This window comes from Balaenoptera borealis, assembly GCF_965194805.1.
Source record: "Balaenoptera borealis genome assembly, chromosome: 18".
Lineage (NCBI taxonomy): Eukaryota > Metazoa > Chordata > Mammalia > Artiodactyla > Balaenopteridae > Balaenoptera > Balaenoptera borealis.
In genome coordinates, this window is record NC_138877.1 from 19489698 (window position 1) to 19506463 (window position 16766).

Genomic DNA, 16766 nt, shown 5'->3' on the forward strand with positions numbered 1-16766 from the left:
TTTCAACGATGTCTATGACTCTGAAATCTATGGATATGACCACGTCTATTCATTTTAAAGAACAAGGCTGAAGTATTTACGTTTACCTCTGAGTACTTAAACGTCTGCTATTTTGTTCCTGTGTACAAAATATGCTATAAATGTAATAAAGCAGAGTATTGGCCAACACCAGAAAGGACTAAAATTCTGGGGAAAAGACTAAAAACTGGTTTATGAATCAATTCATTGTGGTCCTAATGACAATAGCTGACACTGAGAGCTCAGGATGTATTTGGTGCTGTGCTTTCCATTTAATCTTCAAGTCCTTAGAACTGAGTTTTTTTAATCTCTTCATGGATGGACACTTCTCTAGTGGTTTTTCCATCCATCCTACTGTGGTTTAAATCCTCAACTTCTTTTCCCAAGGTTCCCTTCCTCTTTCTGGAACTGAAACCAGGCTTTGCTCTAGTGCCTCGTATCCCCTCGTTCCCCGTGGTCCTCTCTCACAGGCAGAGCCATGGGCTTCGAGGAGGGGTACCTGTCACCTTCCTCATCATTGCTCTTCCCAGCCATCCTAAAACCTACCTTTGAATCTAACTTCCTCACACTCTGCCCTCTGCAGCCCCCTCCCCCATCGCTCACCCTCATTCTTGAGAATTTTGGTGCCTGACCTTCACTCTCTCAAGCACTCCTCCTAAAATTCACACCCCTGCACAATTCCCCTGCCTCTCCTTTCTATCAATGGTCTTGTCCTCCACCCCATCTCAGGCAGCGGTTCCTGTGTACATCCCTTACACCTTATCATTACCAGGACCTGGGAGCTCGCCTTCATCTCAATTTCAGCCCTCCCAAATTCTGACCTCCACCCCCTGTCTTTCTAGCTCACTTTCTCTAATACCTCAACTCCTACAATCCTTCAGCCGCACTGGGACCTCCGTTCGGCTTCTCCTCCTACCTTTTCCTTGTCCCTCACCTGCCTGAAGTCCACGCTTCCCCACTTTAATGGATTTAAACTCCGAGAGCAATACTAATCGCCCCCAGGAAAACACCCTCAATTCCCGTGCTCTTTTCCCTGTTGTCATACTTGTCTCCTTACGAGCGCACAACCATAACCCTGGTTAAGTGGAACCCTCTGCTTACTCTGTGCGGGCTCCCAAGTACCTTGAGTTGTTTCACTTGAAATTCACAACCTCTAGCTGGATGCTTACTTTTCTCCCACCATCCTCATACTTATCCTATTTAATTCGCTCTCTCGCCCTCCAAACCACTCTTTTGTACATCCTCCTCGCTCCTTAATCCCCAAGACCTCCTCCCCATCCTCACTCTCAGGTGGTGACCTTGCATTCTATTTCCTGGAAAGAATAGAAACAGCTGGAAGAGAACTACATGCTCCCATCACCACCACCACCCCTCATCCACCCCCTGGACAGATGAATGAGTGGATGGTACTCGTGCCTGAAGTCAACTCTGCCCCTCAGCACTTCATTCGCCTCCTCGAAATTCTAGAAATCACTTTAGAAAGTGTCTCTCTCTCTTGCATCATCAAGTTTTCTCCCTCTTCTGGATCATTTCCATGTTTTCAGCAAAACTCAAAAGAGTTTCTGCATTCACTGTCTGCACTTTTCCTCCCTCCCTCCTTCCCTCCTCCTCCTAAGCAGCGGAAATGTAATTTCTCCATCTCTAGTTGATCTGAACTTGCCTTGGACTCTCACCTACTGGGTAGCAAGAAACAGTTATCCAGCCTGAGTAAAGCATTGTCCAGCTGGATGAATTAAACAGCTCCTCTGGGTAGTGTCCAGTCCTCTTGGATAATAACATCCTCTCCTCTCCAGTGGCTTCCTCCCCGTGCCCTGCCTTTCCCTAAGGGGGCCCAGGTGGATGGGGAGGGAAGGTCAGGTGGCTTCAAGGCCCTTAGGAAACTAGGAGGGAGAGGGGTACCTAGCTTTGTACCGGTTCCTGGGGGGACCAGGCTGGCATTTGCTAGACTCCAGTTCAGTGTCCCCTTCCCGCTTGGCCCCCAGGTGCTTTGCTAACCCAAAGGCAGAGGTCTGTGGCCGTTGAATTTGTGGTCTCTTTCTTTGACTTAAGTGATGCTCCTGGGAGCACCTGATACCTTCCCATTGGCTCTCACAGGCTGCAGCCCCCTGAGTCTCTTTCCTTTATCCATTCTGCTCCATGGCCTGGTGGTCTGCCCACCTCTGCTGAAGGCTCCCTCACCCCTCTCCACCACCACAGCAGCTCTGAGCAAGGCTAACTGGGGCTCAGACAGTGTCTGCACCATCAGGCTCACGAATGCCAACTCTACCCTCTCTGACTGTTCTGTACTACACACCCTCCATTCAGACACTCCCCTGCTCTGCTGTATTTTCTCTGTATAGCTTATTACCAACTGACCTACTATTGAATTTACGTAGCTCTTTGTTTGTTATCTGCCCCGCTCCATCTCCCGACATCACGTGCTCCAGAAGGCAGGCTTTAATCTTTCCCTAGTGCCTGGTACAAAGTGAGAATTTAACAAATATTTGTTAACTCCGGGAATGAATAAGCTTTTGCAGAACCAGGTACCATTATTTTCTTTACAGTTCCCAGCAGCTGAGAACAGTACTCTGATCATAGTGGGTGCTCAACAAGCGTTCCTTGATAATCTGGTTGGAAATAGAATACTGATATGGAGAATTAGATTGATGGCTGGCTTTTTGTTATGTTTTGGCTCAAGCATGACTTGGCCCCTAGGGCCGATCTGAACCCTATTATAACGGCTTGGCCTTCCATGTTTTAGGAGGAAACGGGATCAGACATCTGAAGAATGACTAAATCCTCTTGTACTTTGTATTTCTAAGTCATCCACCAGCTCAGGACTTCATACTTCCTCTGAGGAGAGGAAGAGGAAGTTCTCAGTAGTCCAAGGTGTGTGGATACCTTTCTCCTCTACCTCCACACTTGGTGATTGTGCGGGGCAAAACTGAGTCTAGGTCTGGCCCTGCTGTCCCCCTGTTTCCCTGGAAGCAAAGGGTTGGTGTCCTCAATAGGCACCTGGCCCCTGGCTGGAGACCTCACAGGTTGGAATGTTCTGGAGAAAAATAAATCTAACACATGCTGTGCGCAAGGTGCTGTTTCAAGTACCTGCATATGATAACTCATTGAGTCTTTAACAACAGCCTTTTGAGTGGGCGCTTTTAGTACGTCCATTTTATAGATGAGAAGACCAAGGCACAGAAAAGCTGCCTTAGGTCATGCAGCCAATAAATGGAAGTACTGTCTACTTCATGAGGCCACGGGCACAGGACCTCTTGCTATGTAGACCATAGCACAACTAACCTTAGGAGTGGTTGGTGTGATCAGCTTCTGCTAAGAAAGTGTCTTTCAGCTCGGATTCCAGAAACCAGATTTTGTGGACAAATGGAAGGAAACGGAAGGTTGGTTTCTTTTTTTTAAATTGAAGTATAGTTGATTTACCATGTTGTGTTAGTTTCAAGTGTATAGCAAAGTGATTCAGTTATATATATATATTCTTTTTCAGATTCTTTTCCCTTATAGGTTATTACAAAATATTCAGTATAGTTCCCCATGCTATACAGTAGGTCCTTGTTGGTTATCTATTTTATATATATAGTAGTGTGTATATGTTACTCCCAAACTCCTAATTTTTCCCTCCCCCTGCTTTCCCCTTTGGTAACCATAAGTTTGTTTTCTATCTCTGCGGGTCTATTACTGTTTTGTATATAAGTTCATCTGTATCATTATTTTTTAGATTCCACGTATAAGCATATCATTTGTCTTTGTCTGGCTTACTTAATTTAGTATGATAATCTCTAGGTCCATCCATGTTGCTTCAAATGGCAATATTTCATTCTTTTTTATGGCTGAGTAGTATTCCATTGTATATATGTACCACTTCTTTATCCATTCCTCTGTCAATGGACATTCAGGTTGCTTCCAATGTCTTGGCTATTGTAAATAGTGCTGCCATGAACACTGGGGTGCATGTATCTTTTCAAAATATGGTTTTCTCCGGATATATGCCCAGGAGTGGAATGTGGAGAAAAAAGGAACCCTCCTACACTGTTAGTGGGAATGTAAATTTGTGCAGCCACTATGGAAAACAGTATGGAGGTTCCTTAAAAAACTAAAAATACAGCTATCATATGATCCTGCAATCCCACTCCTGGGTATATATCCAGAGAAAACCATAATTTGAAAAGATACGGAAAGTTTGAAGGGGCATTAGGAATTGCATTACATCCATAAATGTCAGTGTACCTGTTGAAACTTGCAAAAACTCCATAGGTTTTATACTCTTTTCTCCATAGAAGAGCAGGATATGAGGCAGAGGTTGAAAGGTGAGTGTGTACAGCAGTTGACCCACATCTCATAACACTCTGAGCCAACCTCCTAGAGTCGGGAAATTTCACGTGGAGTTCCAGATTTCCAGCTTGTCTTGCAAAAGGGGAAGATCTGCTCTGGTCCCGCACTGTCCACAGGCCATGGAATCCAGGCTGAGTAGCAGCTGCCCCCTGTGGACAGGCCCCCTTGTGCCTGCTGCCCGCAGTCCTCCTCGCTTGTGCAGAGGTGGTGTGGCCTTCACGCCCAGCCCCTGCTTCCGTGGCATGACCTGCTGGCACCTCTAGACTCCAGGTGCTAGCAAGCGGCATCTTATTTAATCCAATGGCAAGAAGGCAAAGCTGGCCTTGGTGGGGGAGCCTCTGACAGAGAAGACCAGGGGCCAGCTGTGGCCAGACCTCACCTCCAGGACCTGACGGATGCATGGAGCCGGGGCCTCAGGCTTTCCCAGGTTTCTCTTTGCACAGCAGGGACACGGCAGGGCAAATTCAAGGCAAGACTCTGGGGGCCTATTGCTCTGCAGCTGTTGCTTTAGCAGTTTCCTCTTGGTCTCCATTTCTCCTAAGAGGGAGACAGGCTCACCACAGCCACGATGATCAAGGTGGGTGGGAGAGAGGGAGCAAGTCCCTGTGAGGGGTGGATGGGAAGAGGGTATATGACCTGCAAAGACCCCGTCTGTGGTCAAGAATGACCGTCCTCCTCCCACAATACAGCAGCTCACCTGGGCCCAGCTTAGGCTCCCCTCACATGCCCTCTCTGCCGTGACGGAGTCATTGGCATCTTCCACTGACTTCCACAGCCATCAGCCACAGGGACACAGCTGTCTCACAGCTGTGGAGCCGCCACTGCTTGAAGTGTGGTGCCGCCCTCCAAATTAAGGAGACGGGGAGATGTAAGCCATACGTCTCACTGCTCTGTAGTAGCAGAGATCCCAACATGTTCAGAAAGATGAAAATAAAAATAAGGAACACTCTAACTGTTGTTTATGATGCAGCTGACTTGAAGTGCACATCTGGAAACACCTCCCAGTACTCCCCCTGAGTCATCTGCTCCCACCTCCCTCCTTTCGAGTTTAAAAAAACACCATCTGCCCTTCAGACCTCAGGAGAGCCCTATCGGAGCACCACAGTGGCCGTGGACATACAATAAGGAATACTTGCGTAAAGTAACAAGGAGAGTTTTCTGGGCAACCCTCACCCCAATATCCATCTTCTAGGTGGACAGAGTTTTTATCATTGATTATTTTTTACCTCCTAAGGGGGCCCCATAGGTGTATCTTTCTGTCTCAGGAACTAGGAATATGAGTGTTCTCACTGCATTTCTGGGGAATGGAATGGAGATAGAAGGAAGCTTGTCCTTGGGGAATTCCTGAATCTTCCGTGCAGGGGTCAGTGTGGGGATTTTCCTCAGGGAACCCGGAACCCTGAACGGAGAGGTGAAGAGTGTGGATGCCGAAGTCCTCCCAGGGGGGCGCGGTCTACCGCTTAGTATGTGAACTTGGGCAAGTTACTTAATGTCTCTGAGCCTCCCACTCCTCATCTGTGACTAGAGGTGCTAATACCAGGACCCACCTCACTGGATTGTTCCAGCAAGAAAACATAAAGTTCTTAGCTCGGCGACCGGCACATAGTGGGCTCTCTATAACTATTAGTTCTTCTTATTAATCATAATAATAACAAAAGAATGAGGCTGTCCTTGGGTCCAAACTAGCCCCCATCTAGTTCTTTCTCTGGCCAAATCTTGTGCTTTCTGGCCCCTATGCCTTCACTCCTGCCTTCGCTCCATCTCTCTCTCTCAAGAGCCCATCCCGGTTGCCCTTTAAGGGCACCAAAAATGTCATCCTTTCCAGGTCAAGTTTCCCCAGCTCCTCATCTGGATGCAAGTGTCATCTTTGATGCTCCTGGAGCCCTTGTTACCTCCTGACACCCCTGACATGTAGGGTTGAGGCATCACTGAGCAGACCCTTGCCTCTCACCTTCACCTCCCTAGGGAGCTGCCCCTAGGCTGCAGCCTCTTGCACCTGCACAGGTGCCTGGGGCTGGGCCACAGTACCACCTGGTCCTCATGTGGAGGGCAGGGTCAGCCTGGAGGAGAGGAGAGGTTCTTCGGCCCAACTGTAATAGGGAATAACCTTTGTATTCTATTACAAGGTAATCACTAAAGAGACCTTGCCTATAAGCTTAAATTATACATAATGGCCCATCTCTGGGAGCCCTGCCTCCCACGTAATGAGCATTAAGCTAAAACACCTTTGCTGAGTTCCCAGGAAGCATCCTGACCAGGCCCACCTGTGAATGACTTCAGGGAGGAAGAAATTAACACCTCCCCTCTGGAGGCTGATGGGGACCCGGAAGTGTTTGACTTAACTCCCTCCCCTTTTAGTAAAAAAGAAGCTTGAGTTCTAACTCAGGCAAGATGGTTCACCATCTTGGTGTGCTGGCGCTCTGAATAGAGTTGCTCAATCTATTGGCCTTTTGTGTGGCGAGCAGTGCCAGCTTGGACTTGGTGACGAACTTTGGTGCAGCCGGCCCCGAGCCTTGCTGCTCGTGGCTCCCAGCCCGCTTTGGGGGAACGTCCGGGTAAGGCCCTAGCAGCTGCCGGGACCACTCGTCTTGAGCATCTTCCCTTCAAAACTCCCCAGAGCGGCCCTGGCTGCCCCCGTGCTTGGCAGTTGGAGCAAGGAATCGACGTTTGGGAGCCGACGGGCTCCTTACAGTAGGGTGAGTCGCTCCGGCGTGTACAGCCGGGAACTTTATTTCCGCTCCGTTTGGGGCTTTTTCTCCAGAATAAGCCAATTTGTTTTGTATTTGAGTGGGGTAACCTGCTGGAGAGAGGAAAGAGTTGTTGGACCTTTACCTGATTTGTGAACCGGTTCATTTGTTTCTTTGGACGCCATCATTTGTGTGTGCAGTTTGTTTGTCTTGAATTTCTGTCTTTAAAAATGGGAAATGTTTCAACTCTCCCAAAAGAAAGTCCTCTGAGGTGCATTTTGGATAAGTGATCTGATTACAGCTGTGAACCCCTGGGTGAAAGGAAGATGATATTTTATTGAAACAATGTGTAGCCACAGTACCTGTTAGGATCTCCACAAGGGGTTTAGGCAGGGTTATCTTGGGGCCCTGTGCACCGTGTACTGCTGTCCTTGTTGTGTTAATTATGTAATTTAGGGTCTCCTGTGTCATTGGTATATGTAAAACCCCAAGACCAAACTTGAGAGTTTATTTAGGATTTTCTGTTTGTCCTTTGGGTTTTTTGTTTCATTTTGTTTGATACTCTTCCTCCATTTACAGTCAAATCATTTTTGTGATATTTACAACTTTTTTACTAATGTCAAATGGAGGAAAGGAACAGAAACAAAACAAAACCTGTCTGTTCTTGTCCAAGAGTGGGACATTCCCAGGAAGAAGAGAAAGATTCTACTTGGTTCCTAAAATCACCAAAAGCTACAAATAGAAATAGAAGTGTCTTTTCCATAAATATTAGTAAAAAAGGGTTTAGCCATCTAGACAGATGACCTTGATTTGTCCCATCTGCCAGAAACCCAATTTGAATCGAACCTCTTTTGTAACTGATGGGTTTTACCTGATCAGATTGTTGTACCTGATTCATGGCTGAAATTTTGGAATGGGAACTCTGAGGTCCCTGTGTTTGTGTGTTTGTACATGTTATAGATGTATGGCATTGTCAAAATTAATTTGTAAAAGAGCTCTATTTAATTGGCTTAAAGGAGATTAAGCATTTAAATAAATACTCAGATATAAAAATCTGGCCAGAATGAATTTTGGGTTCACATGACCTGGGAAATATTCAGTATTGAATTAATATCTCGTATTAAAGTTAGCTTAAGCTTGTTGGTTTGATTAATATAGACATGTTTTTAGAGTCATCAACATTAAGTATAATACTTTTATTGTACCTAGGTTTACTAGAAATCAAATGACATTATTTCTATTACAAAGTTTGTCAGCAAGAAAAATAACCATATGACAAAGCTTTTAAGTAAATAAAATAGAGATAAATGAGGTAAGAGTTTTAGGTAAACTCTATAGGAATAATTATATTTTGGGAATGTCTATCTCAAATAGTCTCTCCAGATTTCTGTAACTTGAAACTAAACTAAGTTAAATGAAGAGAATTCATTGAATATCTGGGTCATTTCAAATAGGATAAAATATTAGAACATTAATTGCTGGGCAGGTCTAAGTTTACCTACCTTTGCCTTCTTAGGAGAGGAAAACTAGAGTGTAAGTTTGTCAGTCAGGAAATGCTGTTACAACACACAGTTTACAATTACTTGCTTCTTGGTTTTTTACTAGAGGTGAAGGTTTTAAGGTTAAGAATTATAAGGTAAAATTTCAATATGCAAAGATGTAGGATGTGTGTTTTCAGCAAAGAAGGTATGAGGAATGAAAATGCATTTTATTAAAGGGAAGAAGGTGGTTTTGTCCTAGAGCTGGTTGTTTATGAATGGAAAAGAAAGTGAGGGACAGATTAATATGGGTACAGAAAAATTGTGGAAGGTTTGTGGAGGAGGAACAGCGAAAGAGTTTTGTGCATGGTCAGGATTGGCTAAGATACGATTGAACTTAATTAAGAAAATGAATTTTAAAGGTAAAGTGGTACTAAACCTGAATTTGGTTCTCTAAGAGGACAAAGGTTTCTTAAAATACCAGACTATTTTGGGTAATTGTGAGTTTCTTTCTTTTTTTTTTTTAATTTTTTGTTTGTTTATTTATTTATTTATTTATTTATGGCTGTGTTGGGTCTTTGTTGCTACACGCGGGCTTTCTCTAGTTGCGGTGAGCGGGGCTACTCTTCCTTGCGGTGAGCGGGCTTCTCATTGTGGTGGCCTCTCTTGTTGTGGAGCATGGACTCTAGGTGCACGGGCTTCACTAGTTGTGGCATGCGGGCTCAGTAGTTGTAGCTCGCGAACTCTAGAGCGCAGGCTCAGTAGTTGTGGCACACAGGCTTAGTTGCTCCGTGGCATGTGGGATCTTCCCAGACCAGGGCTCGAACCCGTGTCCCCTGCATTAGCAGGTGGATTCTTAACCACTGCGCCACCAGGGAAGTCCTGTGAGTTTCTTTAAGTGATCTGTATTTACCATTGAGATCTTTTATTATCACTGGTTAAAATTTTTTGATATTTTTGACAAAATTCCCCAAAATCAAATTCTAAATGAAGTTCATTTGACCTCTAGCTAACTTTGAGGTTTTCCAAAGGGTCCCTGGAACACCTCAAATTATTTTCTCCATCTCAGAGAGAGGAATATCAAAATAATTAGGCTTATTTAGTATGTTGAACTACATGGGAAGCACTGTCAAATAAGTGGTGATAAAACTTCTTAGATTGTATCATATGGGTAAATGTTATTAATATACACATTTTAGAAATTACATGAAATTCCTAAAATTCTGGTATATTCTGGAAAATGATAATCAGTCATAATTTTAGTAGTTACCTTAAATCGTTGTGTATCACAGCAGTAATCAAGTTTCTTTTCAACTGCATTGTAATCCCTGTTGGTTGATGCTGAAGTAAAAAGGCATCCTTTTAATGGTTAGAAATGATCAATTGCTATTTATGGTTTTACAGTGGCTTTTGAATGACTTTATAGCTATTTTGTGGAGAAGCGGGGTTTCATCAGCTTCAAAGAGTTGTACATAAAAAAAGGATTGACTAGAGATTCTAAGGAATATTTGTTGCCTCTGTTCAGCAAGAAGTAGCCAGAGCCGTTTATATCCCTTTTCCCACAAGATTCTGGAATGGACATTGATAGTGGGGAATTTTAATAGGGAAGAAACTTTGTATTCAATTACAAGTTAATCACTAAAGGGATGTTGCCTGTAAGCTTAAATTATTCATAATGACCCATCTCTGGGAGCCCTGACTCCCAGGTAGTGAGCATTAAACGTGAAGACCTTTGTTTAGCTCACAGGAAACATCCAGACCTGGCCCACCTGTGAAGACTACAGGAAGGAAGAAATGAACACATCCTCTCCAGAGGCTGACTGGAACCAGGAAATGTTTCACTTTACTCCCTCCCTTTTTAATATAAAATAAACCTTAATCCTAACACAGGCAAGATGCTTCTTTGGGACCCAAGTCCACCATCCTCGTGGCCTGCTGGCTTTCCAGCTAAAGTCGCTCTTCCTTGTCCCAACAACTCTTGATTTATTGGCCTGTCGTGCAGCGAGCAGTACAAGCTTGGACTCTGTAACAGAACCAACAGCCTAACACGCCACGCGTCTGTTTCTTTTTTTTTTTTTTAACATCTTTATTGGAGTATAATTGCTTTACAATGGAGTGTTAGTTTCTACTTTATAACAAAGTGAATCAGTTATACATATACATGTGTTCCCATATCTCTTCCCTCTTGCATCTCCCTCCCTCCCACCCTCCCTATCCCACCCCTCTAGGTGGTCACAAAGCACCGAGCTGATCTCCCTGTGCTATGCGGCTGCTTCCCACTAGCTATCTATTTTACGTTTGGTAGTGTATATATGTCCATGCCACTCTCTCACCCTGTCACATCTTACCCCTCCCCCTCCCCATATCCTCAAGTCCATTCTCTAGTAGGTCTGTGTCTTTATTCCTGTCTTGCCACTAGGTTCTTCATGACCTTTTTTTTTTTCTTAGATTCCATATATATGTGTTAGCATACTGTATTTTTCTCTTTCTGACTTACTTCACTCTGTATGACAGACTCTAACTCCATCCACCTCACTACAAATACCTCCATTTCATTTCTTTTCATGGATGAGTAATATTCCATTGTATATATGCGCCACATCTTCTCCATCCATTCATCCGATGATGGACACTTAGGATGCTTCCATGTCCTGGCTATTGCAAATAGAGCTGCAATGAACATTTTGGTACATGACTCTTCTTGAATTATGGTTTTCTCAGGGTATATGCCCAGTAGTGGGATTGCTTGGTCATATGGTAGTTCTATTTTTAGTTTTTTAAGGAACCTCCATACTGTTCTCCATAGTGGCTGTATCAATTTACATTCCCACCAACAGTGCAAGAGTGTTCCCTTTTCTCCACACCCTCTCCAGCACCTATTGTTTCTAGCTTTTTTGATGATGGTCATTCTGACTGGTGTGAGATGATATCTCATTGTAGTTTTGATTTGCATTTCTCTAATGATTAATGATGTTGAGCATCCTTTCATGTGTATGTTGGCAATCTGTATATCTTCTTTGGAGAAATGTCTGTTTAGGTCTTCTGCCCATTTTAGGATTGGGTTGGTTGTTTTTCTGTTATTGAGCTGCATGAGCTGCTTGTAAATCTTGGAGATTAATCCTTTGTCAGTTGCTTCATTTGCAAATATTTTCTCCCATTCTGAGGGTTGTCTTTTGGTCTTGTTTATGGCTTCCTTTGCTGTGCAAAAGCTTTTAAGTTTCATTAGGTCCCATTTGTTTATTTGTGTTTTTATTTCCATTTCTCTAGGAGGTGGGTCAAAAAGGATCTTGCTGTGATTTATGTCATAGAGTGTTCTGCCTATGTTTTCCTGTAAGAGTTTGATAGTGTCTGGCCTTACATTTAGGTCTTTAATCCATTTTGAGTTTATTTTTGTGTATGGTGTTAGGGAGTGTTCTAATTTCATTCTTTTACATGTACCTGTCCAGTTTTCCCAGCACCACTTATTGAAGAGGCTGTCTTTTCTCCAGTCTATATATTTGCCTCCTTTATCAAAGATAAGGTGACCATATGTGTGTGGGTTTATCTCTGGGCTTTCTATCCTGTTCCATTGATCTATATTTCTGTTTTTGTGCCAGTACCAAACTGTCTTGATTACTGTAGCTTTGTAATATAGTCTGAAGTCAGGGAACCTGATTCCTCCAGCTCCATTTTTCGTTCTCAAGATTGCTTTGGCTATTCGGGGTCTTTTGTGTTTCCATACAAATTGTGAAATTTTTTGTTCTAGTTCTGTGAAAAATGCCAGTGGTAGTTTGATAGGGATTGCATTGAATCTGTAGATTGCTTTGGGTAGTAGAGTCATTTTCACAATATTGATTCTTCCAATCCAAGAACATGGTATATCTCTCCATCTATTTGTATCATCTTTAATTTCTTTCATCAGTGTCTTATAATTTTCTGCATACAGGTCTTTTGTCTCCTTTGGTAGGTTTATTCCTAGATATTTTATTCTTTTTGTTGCAGTGGTAAATGGGAGTGTTTTCTTAATTTCACTTTCAGATTTTTCATCATTAGTGTATAGGAATGCCAGAGATTTCTGTGCATTAATTTTGTATCCTGCTACTTTACCAAATTCATTGATTAGCTCTAGTAGTTTTCTGGTAGCATCTTTAGGATTCTCTATGTATAGTATCATGTCATCTGCAAACAGTGACAGCTTTACTTCTTCTTTTCCGACTTGTATTCCTTTTATTTCTTTTTCTTCTCTGATTGCTGTGGCTAAAACTTCCAAAACTATGTTGAATAATAGTGGTGAGAGTGGGCAACCTTGTCTTGTTCCTGATCTTAGTGGAAATGGTTTCAGTTTTTCACCACTGAGGACAATGTTGGCTGTGGGTTTGTCATATATGGCCTTTATTATGTTGAGGAAAGTTCCCTCTATGCCTACTTGCTGCAGGGCTTTTATCATGAATGGGTGTTGAATTTTGTCAAAATCTTTTCTGCATCTATTGAGATGATCATATGGTTTTTCTCCTTCAATTTGTTAATATGATGTATCACGTTGATTGATTTGCGTATATTGAAGAATCCTTGCATTCCTGGAATAAACCCCACTTGATCATGGTGTATGATCCTTTTAATGTGCTGTTGGATTCTGTTTGCTAGTATTTTGTTGAGGATTTTTGCATCTATGTTCATCAGTGATATTGGCCTGTAGTTTTCTTTCTTTGTGACATCTTTGTCTGGTTTTGGTATCAGGGTGATGGTGGCCTTGTAGAATGAGTTGGGGAGTGTTCCTCCCTCTGCAATATTTTGGAAGAGTTTGAGAAGGATAGGTGTTAGCTCTTCTCTAAATGTTTGATAGAATTCGCCTGTGAAGCCATCTGGTCCTGGGCTTTTGTTTATTGGAAGATTTTTAATCACAGTTTCAATTTCAGTGCTTGTGATTGGTCTTTTCATATTTTCTATTTCTTCCTGGTTCAGTCTCAGCAGGTTGTGCATTCCTAAGAATCTGTCCATTTCTTCCAGGTTGTCCATTTTATTGGCATAGAGTTACTTGTAGTAATCTCTTATGATCGTTTGTATTTCTGCAGTGTCAGTGGTTACTTCTCCTTTTTCATTTCTAATTCTATTGATTTGAGTCTTCTCCCTTTTTCTCTTGATGAGTCTGGCTAATGGTTTATCAATTTTGTTTATCTTCTCGAAGAACCAGCTTTTAGTTTCATTGATTTTTGCTATTGTTTCCTTCATTTCTTTTTCATTTATTTCTGATCTGATCTTTATGATTTCTTTCCTTCTGCTAGCTTTGGGGTTTTTTTGCTCTTCTTTCTCTAATTGCTTTAGGTGCAAGGTTAGGTTGTTTATTCGAGATGTTTCCTGTTTCTTGATGTAGGCTTGTATTGCTATAAACTTCCCTCTTAGAACTGTTTTTGCTGCATCCCATAGGTTTTGGGTCGTCGTGTCTCCATTGTCATTTGTTTCTAGGTATTTTTTGATTTCCCCTTTGATTTCTTCAGTGATCACTTCGTTATTAAGTAGTGTATTGTGTAGCCTCCATGTGTTTGTATTTTTTACAGATCTTTTCCTGTAATTGATATCTAGTCTCATAGCGTTGTGGTCGGAAAAGATACTTGATACAATTTCAATTTTCTTAAATTTACCAAGGCTTGATTTATGACCCACGATATGATCTATCCTGGAGAATGTTCCATGAGCACTTGAGAAAAATGTGTATTCTGTTGTTTTTGGGTGGAATGTCCTATAAATATCAATTAAGTCCATCTTGTTTAATGTATCATTTAAAGCTTGTGTTTCCGTATTTATTTTCATTTTGGATGATCTGTCCATTGGTGAAAGTGGGGTGTTAAAGTCCCCTACTATGATTGTGTTACTGTCGATTTCCCCTTTTATGGCTGTTAGTATTTGCCTTATATATTGAGGTGCTCCTATGTTGGGTGCATAAATATTTACAATTGTTATACCTTCCTCTTGGATCGATCCCTTGATCATTATATAGTGTCCTTCTTTGTCTCTTGTAATAGTCTTTATTTTAAAGTCTATTTTATCTGATATGAGTATTGCTACTCCAGCTTTCTTTTGATTTCCATTTGCATGGAATATCTTTTTCCATCCCCTCACTTTCAGTCTGTACGTGTCCCTAGGTCTGAAGTGGGTCTCTTGTAGACAGCATATATATGGGTCTTGTTTTTGTATCCATTCAGCCAGTCTGTGTCTTTTGGTGGGAGCATTTAATCCATTTACATTTAAGGTAATTATTGATGTGTATGTTCCTATTCCCATTTTCTTAAATGTTTTGGGTTTGTTATTGTAGGTGTTTTACTTCTCTTGTTTTTCTTGCCTAGAGAAGTTCCTTTAGCATTTGTTGTAAAGCTGGTTTGGTGGTGCTGAACTCTCTCAGCTTTTGCTTGTCTGTAAAGGTTTCAATTTCTCCATCAAATCTGAATGAGATCCTTGCTGGGTAGAGTAATCTTGGTTGTAGGTTTTTCTCCTTCATCACTTTAAGTATATCCTGCCACTCCCTTCTGGCTTGCAGAGTTTCTGCTGAAAGATCAGCTGTTAACCTTATGGGGATTCCCTTGTGTGTTATTTGTTGTTTTTCCCTTGCTGCTTTTAATATGTTTTCTTTATGTTTAATTTTTGATAGTTTGATTAATATGTGTCTTGGCATGTTTATCCTTGGATTAATCCTGTATGGGACTCTCTGTGCTTCCAGGACTTGATTCACTATTTCCTTTCCCATATTAGGGAACTTTTCAACTATAATCTCTTCAAATATTTTCCCAGTCCCTTTCTTTTTCTCTTCTTCTGTGACCCCTATAATTCGAATGTTGGTGTGTTTAATGTTGTCCCAGAGGTCTCTGAGACTGTCCTCAGTTCTTTTCATTCTTTTTTCTTTATTCTGCTCTGCAGTAGTTATTTCCACTATTTTATCTTCCAGGCGACTTATCCGTTCTTCTGCCTCAGTTATTCTGCTATTGATCCCTTCTAGAGTATTTTTAATTTCATTTATTGTGTTTTTCATCATTGCTTGGTTCCTCTTTATTTCTTCTACGTCCTTGTTAAATGTTTCTTGCATTTTGTCTATTCTATTTCCAAGATTTTGGATCATCTTTACTATCATTATTCTGAGTTCTTTTTCAGGTAGACTGCCTATTTCCTCTTCATTTGTTAGGTCTGGTGGGTTTTGACCCTGCTCCTTCATCTGCTGTGTGTTTTTCTGTCTTCTCATTTTACTTATCTTACTGTGTTTGGGGTCTCCTTTTCGCAGACTGCAGGTTCGTAGTTCCCGTTGTTTTTGGTATCCATCCCCAGTGGCTAAGGTTGGTTCAGTGGGTTGTGTAGGCTTCCTGGTGGAGGGGACTAGTGCCTGTGTTCTGGTGGATGAGGCTGGATCTTGTCTTTCTGGTGGGCACGTCCACGTCTGGTGGTGTGTTTTGGGGTGTCTGTGGCCTTATTATGATTTAAAGCAGCCTCTCTGCTAATGGATGGGGCTGTGTTCCTGTCTTGCTAGTTGTTTGGCATAGGGTGTCCAGCACTGTAGCTTGCTGGTCGTTGAGTGAAGCTGGGTCTTGATGTTGAGATGGAGATCTCTGATAGATTTTTGCCGTTTGGTATTACATGGAGCTGGGAGGTCTCTTGTGAACCAGTGTCCTGAAGTTGGCTCTCCCACCTCAGAGGCACAGCCCTGATGCCTGGCTGGAGCACAAAGAGCCTTTCTTCCACACGACTCAGAATAAAAGGGAGAAAAAATAGAAAGAAAGAAAGAAAGAGGATAAAATAAAATAAAATAAAATAAAATAAAGCTATTATAATAAAAAATAAGAAAAAAATTATTAAGAAAAAAATTAAAAATTTTTTTAAAAATAAATTTATTAATTTTTTCTAATAAAAAATAAGAAAAAATTATTAAGAAAAAATTTTTAATTTTTAAAAATAGAAAATAAGGAAAAAATTATTAAGAAAACATTTATTAAGAAAAAAATATTTTTAAGTAAAAAAAAAAAAAAAAAGAAAGAAAAAAAAAAGAAAAATGGACAGACTGAACCCTAGGACAAATGGTGAAAGCAAAGCTATACAGACAAAATCTCACCCAGAAGCATACACATATACACTCACAAAAAATGGAAAAGGGGAAAAATTAATATATCCTGCTCCCAAAGTCCACCTCCTGAATTTTGGGATGATTCGTTGTCTATTCAGGTATTCAACAGATGCAGGTACATCAAGTTGTTTGTGGAGCTTTAATCCGCTGCTTCAGAAGCTGCTGGGAGAAATTTCC